At 40.7% G+C, this 15,873-nt stretch overlaps 1 protein-coding gene across 2 annotated transcripts in view; it reads left to right on the top strand.

The window, feature by feature from the left end:
* The window catches only part of EPHA4 (EPH receptor A4), a 135,019-nt gene extending 131,609 nt beyond the window's left edge, over positions 1 to 3,410 (top strand). The window contains exon 18 of one of the 2 annotated variants that reach the window (XM_079135132.1): positions 920 to 3,410. The gene's annotated coding sequence lies outside the window, so the exon portion shown is untranslated. The remainder of the gene's footprint in view (positions 1 to 919) is intronic. The other variant, XM_079135133.1, reaches the window with a different exon arrangement.
* The last annotated feature ends 12,463 nt before the right edge of the window (positions 3,411 to 15,873 follow it).

Genomic DNA, 15,873 nt, shown 5'->3' with positions numbered 1-15,873 from the left:
CACAAAACAAAGAAATGAGTGGTTTGATAGAATAAGCAAATCACCTGCAGTAGTGCAGTGTAGTCTTACTTCCTGCCCCCCACTTAAAGCCAGCAACTTCTAAGCAGGATCCCTGTGGTGGATACAGTCCAAGAAGAGCCCTGATGGGGAATGAAAGACGGACAACTGCTTCTTCTGGTTCGAGTTGGTCCCTTGACAAAGGAGAAGATGCTAAGGAGTTTAGAGGGCTCCTTGCTTTTTGTCAGCCTAGATGGAGGCCTGAGCATCTGAGTGCGGCTAATGAGTTCTTGATGAGCCAAGAGAGGCTGAATCTCTGCAGACCTCCACACTGACATGATCATAAGTTTCTCCCTGTGCCTCTGGCCCCGGCCTCCCTCTCCTCTCTGTTTCCCAGCAGAATGCATGGATCCTTCACTAAATAAGGTACTCCCACATATCAGAAGTTACTTTTTTTTTTTTTTTTTTTTTTAAGGAAAACACACATTTTTTTAAAATCCAATCATTAGGGATGACTGAGACATTGAACTAAAATAAGCCACAATTCGCATTTCAAAGAGTCTGTCTATCTGACATAGTGATTCAGGAATGGCTGTAGACTCTGGCTTTGCAGGTTCTGACCCCAGGTTTCAAAGGCAGAGTGTGTGACCTTGGGCACAGGGACCCCTCTGTGTCTCAGCTTCCTCACCCACACAATAGGGATACGTAAAGCACCTGCCAGAGTTGTCACCATGCTGCTGATAAATGTTATTTTGGTAATTGTAATTATGACTTTTCAGAGGAGGAAGGTAGGAATTCGTTGTCTCCCCCGAACTACTTTAACGGAGCCACGCCAACTTCTATAAACCTGTATTCTCCCACCAATATTTGCTGACAACAGATTGGGAATGTGTCCTCTGAAGTGTTGTTCTCTTCTCTACAGGGAGTAGATTCTGCTATCTTGGCCTCACAGCCCTTTCTGTTGGTGACAAAGCCCTTGGAAGAAAACAGAACCCGCCCTCCTCAGTTCCTTCCAAATGTGTTTCTTCTGCTTCTGCTGTGCCAGTTCTGGGGCAGAGACACTGAAGAAACAGCAGCGATACCTGGGAAGAATAAATGTCTGACTTTCACCTCCCCTTTCCCAGTGGAAAAGCAGCAGCGTGGAGGTTCAGCATCTGTTCCCCAGTCACACCGAGGAATGTACCGCCTCACGGCACCAGCTCTGCAGAGCCCTTGCTCCCAAACTTCGGGTTTAATTTATATGTATTTCCATGTTTCATTCCCGTACGTCACAGCTGCACTGGCGTGGCAGCGAGTGACCAAAGGCTACAGGTTTTATTACGGACACCGGTCAGGTGCCACCATACAGAACAAAGCCAGTTCCCATGAGCTGCCTATGATATGCATTGCTGAAGTGACAGTTTACCCAGGGTGTGCCATTGCAGTGATATAAATATATTTTTTTTTTCCTAGACTAAATATGAGCTGACTATCTCTTTTGATGTGTGTACATAGGTGTGAGTGTGTGTGCGTGCGCGTATGTGCGTGTGTGCGTGTACAGCCTCATGCTTAGAACTGCCTGTGAATGTCGTGGAATGCGATACCTGGAAAGTTCTGGTTTCCCACCAGTTTCAAGATAAAGAACCATATGATGTATTGGGCCTAGAGACGGTTCCCTTGGGAAGACAACCTGGAAATGTTAAATGTCCTGTATCTATATATGTATTTTGTAGCTGCCACACTAACCTTAAGAAGTAATTCTACAGCTTTGGATGGAGGCAATTTCACCTTATAATGGTGGAGTAATTTTAGAATATAAATCCATTCAGGTGACAGCCCGTAGAGGAAATCACAGATTCTGATTGAACTCATCTGACTCACCAGTTCCTCAGTGGAGAGAGAAGGGGAAGGAATCCGTCCAGAAGCCCCACTTGGAGTATAAGTAGCCTTCGTTTCCCCGCATAAATGGACTTGTTGAATGCGAACAAATATATGCAATTCATATACTTTTGGAGATGAACGTAGATATGTGTGTCAGCTTTGAGATGATGTGTCCGGATTAATACTTTGTCTCCCGATATCACAGAAAAAAATACATGCCAGTGACTCTTGAGGTTAATGTAGTTGGGATGAAATGGTCTCAAACAATTTCAGGTTCACAAATTACATGGAAAGTTCTCCAGTAATTCATATGCAGCTAACTCCTCTTGCCTCCAAAGGGCATCAGTCTTCTAGAATCCAAATCTCTGGCGTGTGAGGATTCAGTACTGAAATGATAGATACATGTACCAAACTCCAGCCAACATACTGCCATTTTAGATAACCCGAGTGGCTGCCTTGCTTATTCTAAGCTGTGGTCGCAGAAACTGTGGCCATTTATATAAGCTATAACATCAAATCAGGGAAAAATGGGGAAAAGGATTCTGAACCATATATTGTTGAACAAGTAGAGAAAAATCATCCATAAATGTTTATTGCATTCTGACAGGGTGTGTGGCATTGTATTCTCATAACTATGCCAGAGTGACAAAGTTAATTCACCCCTTTTTGGGGACCTTAATATATTTTTAAAGGGATGTGCCTATGCATTGATGCCTGAAAAATATGTATAAAGAAATGAGGATGAATCTCTGAGCAGGTCATCTTTCCCAGAGGTAAGGGTAGGGGGCCAACTTCCGGACTGTGTCTGGCCCACGAGCAAGCACTGGCCTAGTGAGCTCAGATGCTAAATCATTCTCAGATCTTTTTTAAGCAGAGTGAAGCTGTTCCCCTGCACCAAATCAAACAGCTTCACCATGTGTCTGCGGGCTCCAAATTGTTTTTAGCAATCTAATAAATGAAATGTTCTGGTGTGTTTTAAAAAGTTACTTAAAGAAAGGGTGTGCTCACTACACTGCTGGTGTGTGTGTTTTGAGACCTCATATTCAATCTGTGAAGGATATGTGTATTAATCCATACACTCGTATAGCCTCAATATTTGTCTGAAGACACTTAAATTCTGACCAGTAAAGGAAAGTTCTAGAAGCAATATTTTCACTTAACATTGTCCCAACAACATCAAGCATTGATACACACTGAAGAGTGCATTTATTTTTTGTATCACTCCAAGTATGTTGGAATATGCAAGAACTGTGGTTAAAATTAGAATGTATAAAGGCATATTATAATTTAGTTCATACTGAAAAAGAAATTAACAGAACATTGATTGGTTCATACATGCTCCAAAATTTGAGTGATCTTTTGAGTTAGTCATAGATTTTCTACTTTGTTTTAATTTGTCAAGGTATTTTTCTTCCCTTCATGAACTTTAGGTACACATAACTTATGTCATTTATTTATGGTCTTTTATATCTAGTTTGTAAAATTGTAAAATAGCAAACTAAATGCAAAGAGTTTGCATTTGAAAAATAATAAAGTAGTTGCCGTATACAAACCTGGGATCTGGTTGTGTCTTTTGGATGATTTTTGCCATGTGTATGGTATTTCTAAATTAATTACTTATTGGTTGCCATTTGATTAAAATACAAAAATCTTAATTTTCAATTGAGCATGCTTATTCAGAAGATAAAAAATATTAAACTTTTCAGTGGTTATTTAAATTGTATTAGTTTATGGAATATGCAGTGTGATAATTCAATACATATATGAGTGTAAAAAAGTATTAATACTGATCTGTGCCCTGGAGAACAGTGCATTAGGAACGCTGACTTTGAGATTCTGTATTCCATTGTAATTAAGACAAGGTATTTGGGTTGGAATTTAGGTTCTGCCATTTATTAATTATGCAACCTGGGGCAAGTCTCTTATCTTCCCTCTTCCCATTTCCTTGTTTGCATCTGCAAATAATAAAGAATTTTGTTTTCCTATATCTTTATTACTGACCTGAAAAGCCAGCTGCCAGTTCTTTACAGGGACTATGGATCCTTGGGGGTGCAATGGAGCTCCAAGATGGTCCCCAAAACTGCAAATATTAATAATTACATCTCTATATGCAGCTCGATGGGGAGATTTCATGAATTTTATCAAATTCTAAGTTGATATGAGATTTTAAAAAATATCAAAAACTGCAGTCTTAAGGATGAATCCTGTCACCATGATGCTATTTCATATGACTAATGATTAACTAGCAAAGTCACTGTCAATTAAAAAGCAGGCTCAAAACATTCCAGTACATTATATTAACCAAAGCCCTAAGAGCAGCTGGCTTCAGCTAGCAGAGGCAGGCCCGTTATCATTGCCAGCAACAATTTCAAGCATAGATAGTGAAATGAAAATAATTTCAGAATCTGGGTCATGTTTGGTTATTTTCTGTTTATTTCTTACTTAAGTATCCCTCTAGAATCAGCTATAGTAATAGGTGTATGATAGTTGGCAGCAAATTTAGGATTTGAAAAGGACTCGGTTTGGAATTTTCTCCCTTACTTATTTAGCAAGACAGAAAATCAGCCCATCCATGTTTTTCTGTACATTTTCTAGAAAGAGCTCATAGAATGGTATCAGAATTGCTACATATGACCTTAACGGTAATTTGGAGATTGATTTCAGTGTAGTGTGATATGGGATTTTGTATTTGGGGAAATGAATGCCAACTCCTCTCTATAACAAATGACCCAATAACCTTGGTGGCTTAACTCGCCGAACATTTAATTCCAGCTCACATCCCAACTTGATTAAGAATCTGAAGACCTTCCTGGCAACTCTTTTGCAAGCTGTGACTAATAGATTCAAGTTCCTTATCTGGTGCGATGCTGCCATTTTCAATATGTAACCAAAGGTCACAATATAAGGGAAGGGGGATGTAGTCACTTTTGTTGAAAGCTTTATGGCTGGGCTTGGAAGGGGGATTTTACTTCTACTTCTTTTTTTCTCATTGCCCAGAACCCAATCACATGGTTCCAAACATAGGCACAGGGAGGCTGGGAAATGTACAGAAGAGGAACTGAAACTCAAGGGGCAAGCTGGTCTCTTCCACAAGTACAAAGGAGGACGGTGCACCTGGAGGAGGTCAGAGAGCGCTTCCCGTACAAGGGAGCCCATCTCTGAGCTTTGAGTTTGACCTTTTCCCTCAAATGCGGGCAGTGGTTTCCCAGAGATGCAAAGAAGCAGGAACTTTGCTGGGAAGTGCTCATGCTGGGATTTCCAGATGTTTTGGGGATTGGTTGCATTTTCCTTTCTCTGTACACGGATCTCCAACATTCCATTTACACATAGAAGAGCCTGACTTTTAGGGTTTCAAATGCCCCGAGTCACTTAGACTCCCTAGGAGGAGGGAAAGGAGCGGGGCTCAGTAAATCTGAATCCTTAGCCAGAGATTGGAAGAGTTATTTTTCCTCTAAAAAATAAACATACAACTGGAAGATGCAAAACCACACCGGCTTAGTCCTTTGACCTTTGTCAGATGGACAAGACCTTAAGGCTTTGCTCTGAGACATCAAAAGAACAGGAGCTGAAACCCATGCCTATTTCTTCTAGCATTTGCGAACTGCCTCATCCACAGAAGGTACTAAGCTTTGTTTATTTCAATCCTCAAAACAACCCAAAAGTACAGAAAAGAACTTGTCTCACCCTCATTTCATAGAGGAGAACGCTCATGGTGTGGAGAAAGGGTAGATGACTGGAATAAGGGCACGCAGGGTTGGGATTTTAGATTTAAACACAAGCAGCTGGACTCCTACAGCTTGCCACACTGACACTGTATGCTGTGCCCATGTAGCTGTATCCCATCTGATTCAACCGTTTGTCTGGGGCTTGTGTTCCAGCTTGACCACCTTGATTGGCACGATCTGTGTCACTGCTTTCTTCCCTAGACCCTGAAGGCCTGTACTGTTTTTGCCTGGTTGTTACTTTGCTTTTGCTTTTGGGTACTGGGTATTACACGCAGGGCCTCGCACATGCTAGGTAAGCACTCTACCACTGAGCCACAGCCCAGCCCATTTTAAAAAATTGTATCTTGAGACAGAATCTTGCTAAGCTGCCCAGGCTGGCCTCGAACTTGTGCTCTTACTGCTCAGCCTCCCTGGAGTTGCTGGGATCACAGAAGAGTGTGGCCACACCCAGCCAGTTGGCTTATTTTTGACCGTTTTGTCATGCTGTTATTTTGGGGAAGCTCTAATGGAACAAATTATAACCTAGGTCCAATGTTCATCTAACATATTGTTTTGTAAAATTCTCTGCCTTCTGCTGTTGACTAAACACAGTGTGATCTATTGCAGCTAAGTTATTGCCATCTGATAACCAGGGAAGAAGTAGTGATTTTCTTTCATTATCATTCTCATGATAATGAGAATTGGACGGCACTTCTCAGAGGCCCTTCTTCATTTTGATGATGGCTTGTGACAAAGAGGCTAGTCATTAACCAAACAGAAACAAAAGCCAAGTCTCAAGACAAGAGGACAACTACCTGAGGTATAGGCTGAGCGTGATGAAATACAGGCTTCAGCTCCCTTCACACCATGTGACTTAGATAAGTCACTTGACCTCCCAGAAACTCAGTTTACTCATCTTAAAAACAGAATTAAATTCCAGCCTCGTGGGAGAAATCAGTGCAATTAATTCTACAGGACATGACTGCAGAGGGAAGAGCGCAGACAGATGTCTACACAGTCCAGCCGTGTGAGTGAGTGATGCTTTCCAAACAGATCCAACAGACAGCAGGTCAGTGCTTAGCTATAACACCAGGTTGATAGGACAATGATGAGCAGGCTGTGGTGGAGTGGATTCTACTGCCAGAAGAGAGAGACTGGCTAATAGTGATGGGTATCACAACCCCCTTTTGAAGTTCCAGAAAGCACCTTGGCCTATTAAGCAAGTCCTACAGTATAGAAACCCATTTTGCCAATTTAACTTAGCATTTGGTAACTCTTAGAAAATGAAAAACTTCTAACCGAAGAGTCTAATAAAATTCCTTTGAAGTGCATTTTGGAAATCTCTTCTTCAGAGAGTTTCAGATGAAAAAAAAAAAAAAGTAGAGAGGCAAACAGAGGCACCCCATGCTACACAGATGCTCCGGTCAATAGCAGTGCTCAAGTACACCGAATCCCCAGCACCTGCACCTTCAACCACCGCACCCCAACATGTATTCCAAGTACCACCTAAGTTTGCAGCTGAACAGAGACTTGCCTTTTTGCCTTTCGGTCTTGTGGCTGTCATCCTTTTATTGAGATGTGGAGCAACACTTGGAGAGATCGTGCTACTGCAAAATACAACTGTCAAGTCCTGATTTCAGAGCCAGCATAGGAGGATGTACAGCGTGGCCGGCACAATGTGTGCCAAAGTCATGGCCTGGGCTAAGATGTCTGAGTTCTTCCAGTCACGGTCAAGAACCAAATGGATTTTGACAGTGAAAAAATGCACCACGCACTTAAATCAACAACCTAATTAAGACCTGTAGCTGTATGGCAGGCTTTGGCCTCAGTTATTTTACCCTTTCCCTTCGGCGGAAGTGCCGTGAGCCATTGGCTGCTCCCAGTTGAGTGGATTGTACACCACCGACGTATCTTATTTCTGGCAATCACACCGGACATAATTCTTTGTTTACAGCACTGCTAGAAAACTTGATGAATACTTTCAAGAAAACAGAATTAGGACCCAAGAACCCAGTTAAAATCAGCTTAGTAGAACACAGACATTGCTTTGTGTAGGGCTGGAAAAGATAGCCACGAGAGAAAGTGGCTTTAACATACACCCAGAGAAACTATATATTATACACATAATATGTAAGAGGCAATTATGGCCTGCTAATCTGCAGTGTATCACTACCTAGCAATCAGATTGACATATTCTAATGAGACCCATGTTGTTTGTAATCAGACTGGCATTGCTTATTCATATCTCTATTCCGTAAGATGCACTTTTAAATGGCTCGGATTGCACCAGATGCTATAAGAAATAGCTTTCCATTTTATTCCATTACTAGCATTTTTCCCTCTTCCAATTAGCATAATTTAAAATCAGCCAGAGGCAAATGTGAGGGGCTGAAAAGTTGCAAAGAAGTTCAAGAAATACTTGATGGAAAAAGGCAAGAAGACACTTGCGTGCAACCATTTTTTATTGGGGCAGGTGAACATTGCAATTAACTGAGTTCTTCTTTAAATTGCTCAGAATTTATTTCTGTGACTTATTGAAATATTAGAGTCTCTCAGGGGGCTAATTGCCCTGTAGGTTCTTCTAGCTTTTGCATTATCTTGTGAATGGCATAATAGAATCACTACCTCATTTACCATTCAGTTAAGGTTTAATTGAGTTCATTTTTTTTCTCCCCTCAAAATGGTGAGGAACTTATAGAATCAAAACAAATTCTCATTTGTAAAAATGAGAAGATATTCACAAATTGCCTCTTTATAAGTCAGGTCCTGGTTGCTTACAAAATATCTGAACTTAAAACCTGAACTAACATAAAGAACATTTTTTCCTGATGCAATCTGCCATGATGCTAGAAACAGGGCTTGCTTTTTAAATAAGGATTGGTATCTGAAATTGAGAAGCTAATTTTCCAATGATTTGCATCCCCAGTGTCTTTGACTCCCTCACAGTAAGGTATAAACTCCCAAGGGTGTGTGTTGGTAGATTTTCCAGCATGCACTCCTTTTATTTCCTCCTACTGCACTTATCAGACATCAGCTAAGGACCCACCATCTCTCTTTACATCATCTGAGTGGGACTGATCCATCCTTAACGATAAAATTACCCTAAAAGGCCAGAACCTCAGGAAACACGGACACAGCCACAGGTTCTGAGGTGGTCCAAAGTGACATCTGAATCTTCTTTTCCAAGGCGTGGGAAACAATCTTTCTTGTACTCTACCCTACCCTCATCTGAACAGAAGGCTTTTGCTGCCTTCTGTGAGAAAAGTCAACCTGAGATGAAGAAAGGATGAGGAGAATCTCAAAGAAACAGCTGGACGCAGTGGTGTATTGGAGCTGGCTTGTACAGCCTCATCAGAGCTAATGAAGAAATATTCAGGAATCTGATGAGCCTGTTAATATAATCTTGGTATCTTAACATTGGTCACTGAGGGGAAATTCACATCAGGAAAATTGACAAAACTTTATATCAAGGCTGCTTTATTTTCCTCTTCCTCTTCTTCATATTTTTTTCCTCCTCCTCTTCCCTCTCCCTGCAAAGCGGGTTGTTGAACATTTACCAACTTTAAGCAACTGGTATCTCCAGTTAAGCCCGGTCTGGAGCGTGGTCTTCTCCTTCTCTTTTCATATTAGAAACTATTGTTTAAATCAGTTGACCCAGGTTTTCTGTTTCTATTGACCAGAAGCATCATCTACCCGGGCCTACCAGGTTCTCCTTGGTAACAACAGCTATCATCATGCAGTTTTTTGAGACCAAGAACTGGTCAGTACTAATTCACTTTAGCTCAAACACACCATTTATCTCTACAAAGAAGGTACTTTTATGATTTACAACCCATAAAGAAATCAAAAGCCTCTTATCTATGCTTCAAAGAGACCTACTTACAGTTTTCCAAATGTACAAAGCCTTTACAGGGCTTAGCGTAGGTAAGGCCTCTGAAGTTCCCTCTTCTTATAGACCATGTCCATCTGACAATTTGCAGCTCACACATCAGGATCCTGAGTCAGAGCCTCATGGAGGTTTCTGGCATTCTCTGAGCTGGGTGACCACTTTTTTCACTATGTACTTATCTTATTTAAAGTGATTTTTAATAATGCAGAATACTTACTGATTTTCATATTATTTTCCCCTGATAGGTGATTCGAATAGATTTTAAGATCTACAAGAGCAAGAATCTTATCTTTTTCATGTCTATATCTGCTTTAGTCAGATTTTTTGCTACTGTGACTAAAAGGATCTGACCAGTACAATTGTAGAGGAGAATAGGTTTATTTGAGAGCTCCCAGTTTCAGAGGTCTTAGTTCATAGAAGGCCGGCTCCATTTCTTGGGGCTCGAGGTAAGGCTGAACATCATGGCAGGAGAGGGTGGTCGAGGGAAGCAGCTCACATCATGGTAATCAGAAAGCAGAGACTCCGCTCTCCAGATACAAAATATATACCCCACAGCCATGGCCCAATTCCCACCTCCTCCAGCCACACCCTACCACTTCAATTAATCCCATCTGGGATTAATTCACTGATTGGGGTAAGACTCTTCCAACCCAATCATTTCTCCTCTGAAGCTTCCTGCATTGTCCTACATGTGAGCTTTTGGGGGACACCTCACATCCAAACCATAACAATATCTTCATGCCTAGGACTGTGGTTGCCACGTGATAGTTGCTCAATCAGTGGTGGCTAAATGACTTGAATGAATGGAAGAACACTTGCAATTCGTCTTTATTGCATTGAAATCCAAGGAAAGAAAAAATAACATGCTGGTTTTACCGATAGCATGTATTCTTATATAATATATGTGAATCTTCATAAAGCTATCAAACCCCTTCCTTCACCTGGCCCTCGTCTTCAGCATCACCATCTTCATCTTCACACGTGGTCTTCCCAGGTATCAGGCGGATGGAAGAATACGTTGAGGGACATTGGAAAGATCATCGGCTTTTCTGTCATGAATTCAAGTTCTCTAATTTACTGGCTATGTCATTTTAGACAAATTGCTTTTTATCCTCACATATAAAAGGAAGATAATTTCCAACACGTAACGTTGTCTTGTGAAAGTTAGTAGTTGGTAAATCCAGGTGCACAGTAATGGACATTTAAGAAATGGTAATTCTTGATCTTCATGCTCCATAATCTTAGTCACACTGTGATTTTTTTTCCCTGAGGTCTATAGTCTTAGATTTAGTATCCGATCTCCAATTTACTTAGTTTGATATAGTTGTTGCACTGTATTAATTCTTATAATAATAATACATAAGGATAGCTATAAATATTTTGCCTAGGGCAACTGAGGTTAACAAAATGTTTTAAGCTGAATCTCTATCATCTATGGATCTATAAGAAGTTTCTGAGATTATGATTTATCTTTAGTCCCCTCTACTTTTTTATATAGATCCCATGTGTATGGACATTCTCATGTGAGAATGCTTGTATGCATGTGTCCATGTATATGTAAGTATGTGCATTTATGTATGTACATGAGAAACTGCCCTTTTATTCACAGGTGATCACGATGTGAAACCAGACTGTAACAAAAGCAAGGCATACTTTTGTCATGTTTTCGTACTTCATTCTTAAAGAAACTCTTGGGGAAGATGGGCTATTCCTAGTAGATTGGACTGAGTTACTCGTGTATACAGAAGGTAGTACACAAGTAAGATCGAACAAACCGAGCTTTGGGAAATACCTCTTTGATCTTGTAAATGTCATGTTTGAGCCATTGGACCAGTCTATATCTGATGGTTGATTATTTTTTGCTCTGAATGGAAGGTTAGCCACTTTTAATCACTCTAGAAGGAAGGGGTTCGAGGGCTGGACATACTCTGGTCCTTGAGTTCCTGGAGAGGACATTTTTATTCCATGAGGCCCTGGGCAGGGAAGGAAAGCTGTAACTGGACTCATCTGGAATATTACCAAGGGGAGAGTCAGTGGCCCTTGCTCAGGGTAGGCTGGAGTACAGGCAGCTTGACCTAGTAAGAAGAACTGGTTTGTATGGGATGGTAGCAATTGTAAGCTACTTCTGAATCCCTAAACCTCAGTTCAGTCTGGGGTAAGCCACATCCTCCCTAATCCTGTCCCCATGGTGATTTGGGAAATTGTGTTGAGCAGCAAATGCACAGTAAAGACCAGGGAGGAGGCAGTGAGGGCCTGTCATGAGAAATAGCTGAGCATTGTGTATAGCACAGGGGATCAGAGGAAAGGATTGACAGATTTGCTCAGGACAACATGTGAGACAGGAGACTGAGAAACTCTTGGAAAACTATCTGCCCGTAGTAGCTTGAAGACAGTTGGAACCATGAAAAGAGAATGCAACATTTTTATAGCCATTCGCTTGTGAGACCAGTGACTTATGGGTTGCACATGGATGTCTTTTCCTATTTAATTCTCAACGATCAGGTTGCAAGTATTATCACTTCTATTTTACCACTATGGAAAATGAGAATTAAATAGATTAAGCTCTTGCCCGAGTCTTAACTGCTTGTAAAATGACTGTACTGAGATTTGTGTTACATTCATCTGCAACCAAAGTTAATGCACTTTCTAGGGTACCATGAAGCCTCTTAAAAGAGTGGAGATAGAACTGGAAACAAATGTGGCATCCTGGTTCATTTCCCGTGGCACTTCCACAAAGTGGACCGGCGAAGTGTTGCTGTCCTTATGTTTAGTGGTTCTTTTAGTGTAAGTTGTCTATCATTATCATTATCCGTCCAAATGTCTTGACAGAAGAGTTGGATGTAGGCAAAATTTGTGTGTTCATGAGAACCAGTAACATTTCACATCTTAAGTAACACTTTTAATTCTCAGGTCGATAAACTGAAATTGATTTTTTCCCTAGTGGTAGGGGAAAATAGACTAGAGTGATAGAAAACCTACTTAGAGTAGCACTCTCTGTTTAATGTCATTTAGAAGAATATTGTACAGTTTAGAAGATACGATACTAGGTCTGGCCTGAACTCTGCCACAGAGCTTTCTGAGCGTGAATACATCACACATGACTCTTTATTTTAAAACCGGGACTTGGGCTTTGTGATCTCTAATGTCTTTCAGCTCTAAAATCCAATGTGTATCTTAAATTCCTCAGTTCCTGGGTAAGAGGTTGTGAATGCAAAAATGCTTATGCAAAGGTGCAGAAAGGCAGCAGAGATTCTGAACAGATACACATGAGCACTGCTGTGGCAGTTGCTATAATATTCAAATACTCCCATGCTGCTTGGTAACTGGCAGCTGATCTGAAGTATCCTGTGTGACTTACTCCAGTTGTGCTTAGGACGCTCCATGCAGCCCACAATCACTGGGTCAAGGTATTGCATAGAAGTTTCTTAGTTTTTTAAGGGTTAAAACAGTTTTCTACCTTATAAACCAACTATTATCCCGTGCAGAGATGTGGGAAAGAGTGGAGGTGGTAGAGAAAGCAAAGGCTGCTGTGCTAGCCCTGGAGGAAAGGAGGTCGACGTGGAAGCCTAACACTGTGCTGGACACACACGATCTCCTTCTGTATCACCCTTGTCCTTTCTTCTTCTTTTTCCTTTGTTCCTTTCCTCCTCTTCCTCCTCCTCCTCTTCCTCCTCTTCTTTTTCTGTTTTAGGAAAAGGAAAAAGAAGGTTTATTACTTTGCTAGCAAAGGAGAAACACAGGGGCTCCTGTCCCAGAGGCTGTGATTCTGCCCATCAGCAGGAACACGGGGCTTTTAAAGAGGTGTTTCAAAGGCTACATTCCACATGTTCTCTGTCTGGAGTTGTAATTCACTTGTTAATTTGGAAGAGAGTCATTTCCGAGATCTTCTGGAGCCATCCCAAAGTCTGGATGACTTCATTCCTATGTGGGTGTGTACTCTGGGACTGATAACTCTGCCTGGGATAGGGAAGAAAGGTAATCCTGTTGCTTGTGATTAGGGAGAGGGAGAGAGTAGGGAGGAGCAGGGAGAGAGGAAGAGAAAGAAACATGTCCATTTTAAAGTTGCAGAGCAGCAAGGGCTGTATTCAAAGCATCAAGTGGACCCCTGTTACATTTCCCCACTGTCAAATTCCACATTCCATTTCTATAGAAAAGTGGGCGATGACATCTCCAAACAGTTTCCTGTTAAAAGGGGGCAAAATTGGGAGAAGTAGCCCAAAGTCCTTGTTCTCTATCAGGTGGGGGCATGGACAGTTAAGGACGTTCAACATCAGAGCAGTCCAGAGGTCCACGTGGCAGATGGCAGGTGACTGAACAAGGTGTACATCAGGCAGGGCTCATGCTAAGCCAACAATGAATAAGACAGCAAAGTATTACAGTTTTTTGTAAAGATTAGCACAAAAGCAATTGGTATTTCGACCAGTCTCTGAAAATCATGAGGGCAATAACTCATAATCTTATCAGTGAAAAACAGATCAAGTTCATCAATGTAGGAGGTTAGGAAGATTTGTAGATCTATGAAATCAGACTCATATTAGCTCAGGATAAATTTGCTACTCTAGAGTCCTTTGCGATGGTTATTATTTGGCACTCTCATCCAAGAACGCTTCCTTTACAGCCTCTAGCATTACTTACTTTTGGTAGGACTGACACAAGTGTACATCTTAACAAATATGGAACGCTTCACGAATTTGTGTGTCATCCTTCTACAGGGGCCATGCTAATCTCAGTATCGTTTCAATTTTAGTGTATGTGCTGCCAAGGTGAGCCCTCCTCCCCCTCCTCCTCCTTCCCCTCCTCCTCCTTCTCCTCCTCGTTCTAAAATTTAAGACTGAAAGGGAAAAATCTGTTTTCATGTTTTCCTGGGTCTGTTACCTAGGATTCTCATCAGAACAGAGGAGTGAGTAAGGTAGGTATGTGTCATGAAGATATTAGAATTCCAGTACATTGTAGATAAATAAACACAGAAAGAAAGCATTTCAAGTGCCATTAAATGAACTCAAAGTGATTCTTTTATTCATTTCTCCATTCAAAAATGAAGAAAATGTTCTGTGGTACTTTGGTTGGTAAAGACAATGAGACTCATAACGCACCATCTTTTCTGATCTGCAGTGTTCCTTGGAGAGGTAATCTAAGAATCCTTTCTTCCATTTAAGGACTTTATGAGTTTATACATTTCTAGACATTTTAAATAATTTGCCCAATGACCTTTCAAATCCTTCCGATGCTAGCATTGCTACGGCTCTACCTGGATGGGCACTTAGGTGGACTGAAGTCGAGTGAGACTCTGGATGATAATATGCTCTGTTGGGGTGTGGTTTTCTTTCTCATAAGTCACCGTCACTGTCCAAAAAGGTTTCCCCAAAATAGAAGCCATGCCTCTGAGGTTTTGTTCCTCTGATTGACGTTGGGTAACTTTCAGAAATCTCTCGGAAGTTCTTTGAGGATCTATTGCTATTCTTGACAGAGTTTTGTAGTTGATTATTTTGAAGCCCACTTATCTTCCTTAGCTGATTGAAGATGTTGCTGATGTGCTTTCCTAATTAGTTTGTGAAGTGGGTGGAGTTGGAGCAAAGTCAATTCCATCCTGCTAAAATCCAATCAATGCCAGTTGACTGAATGACTTCAGTTTATTTAGCTGATTGACCCTGGGCTTCTTCAGAAGTTGTTTTCTCTTATTTTCAATTTTGTTGATTAAAAAAATGATTTAATTACATCAGTCACTTCTATGTTGCTTGATATGTTTGCGTGAAATTCTTCTCTACTTTTCTGCCTTAGATATAACTCCTAAAGCATGCAATGTGGTTCTGCTGAATTCAATAATATTTGCTGCTCCAAACTAGAAGTGAGACAACACAATTTTTTCTTTTGACTTTTCATTTCCTTTGCTATGTAGACAAGTATTTATAGAAAGAAAAGATTGCCCAAACCTTTGCAAAAATATTTACAATGTACTAACTTTTGTTGCGATTTACTTCAAGGTTTTTATGATGCAGTATTTTGCAAATCCTTTCACTGGTAAAACTTTCCTTATTGAAGTAATGAATAGAAAAATGGTGGTTCCCATTTATTTGAAGAAGAATTATTGTGACTGCTTGCCTGGGCGTCAAGCTGAAATGCTTACAAAACCATTTCACATCCCAAACAACCACCAACCAAATTTCGTTTCTGTCAAAATAATAGAAACAAATGGTTCCAAAGCAGAAATGCTGCTAGTAAACATTTTCATCAGAATCAAACTCTGTGACTATTAAAATTTATCCAAATTAAATGTTTATTTCTGAAACAAATGCCTTCTTTGTGAAATACTTGCCAGCAAAGATATCACTAACCTTGAGGGCAAGTTCACTTATGTGAAAGATATCTGATTCATGAGAGCCCAATTAAATGGAGAAAACTTAGCAAATCTCTCCCTGAAAAAAA

The sequence above is a fragment of the Sciurus vulgaris genome (assembly GCF_902686455.1).
Source record: "Sciurus vulgaris genome assembly, chromosome: 3".
In the NCBI taxonomy this organism is placed as follows: Eukaryota; Metazoa; Chordata; class Mammalia; order Rodentia; family Sciuridae; genus Sciurus; species Sciurus vulgaris.
Note: the sequence above shows the minus strand (reverse complement) of the source record. Positions and strands in the feature narration are given on the sequence as shown.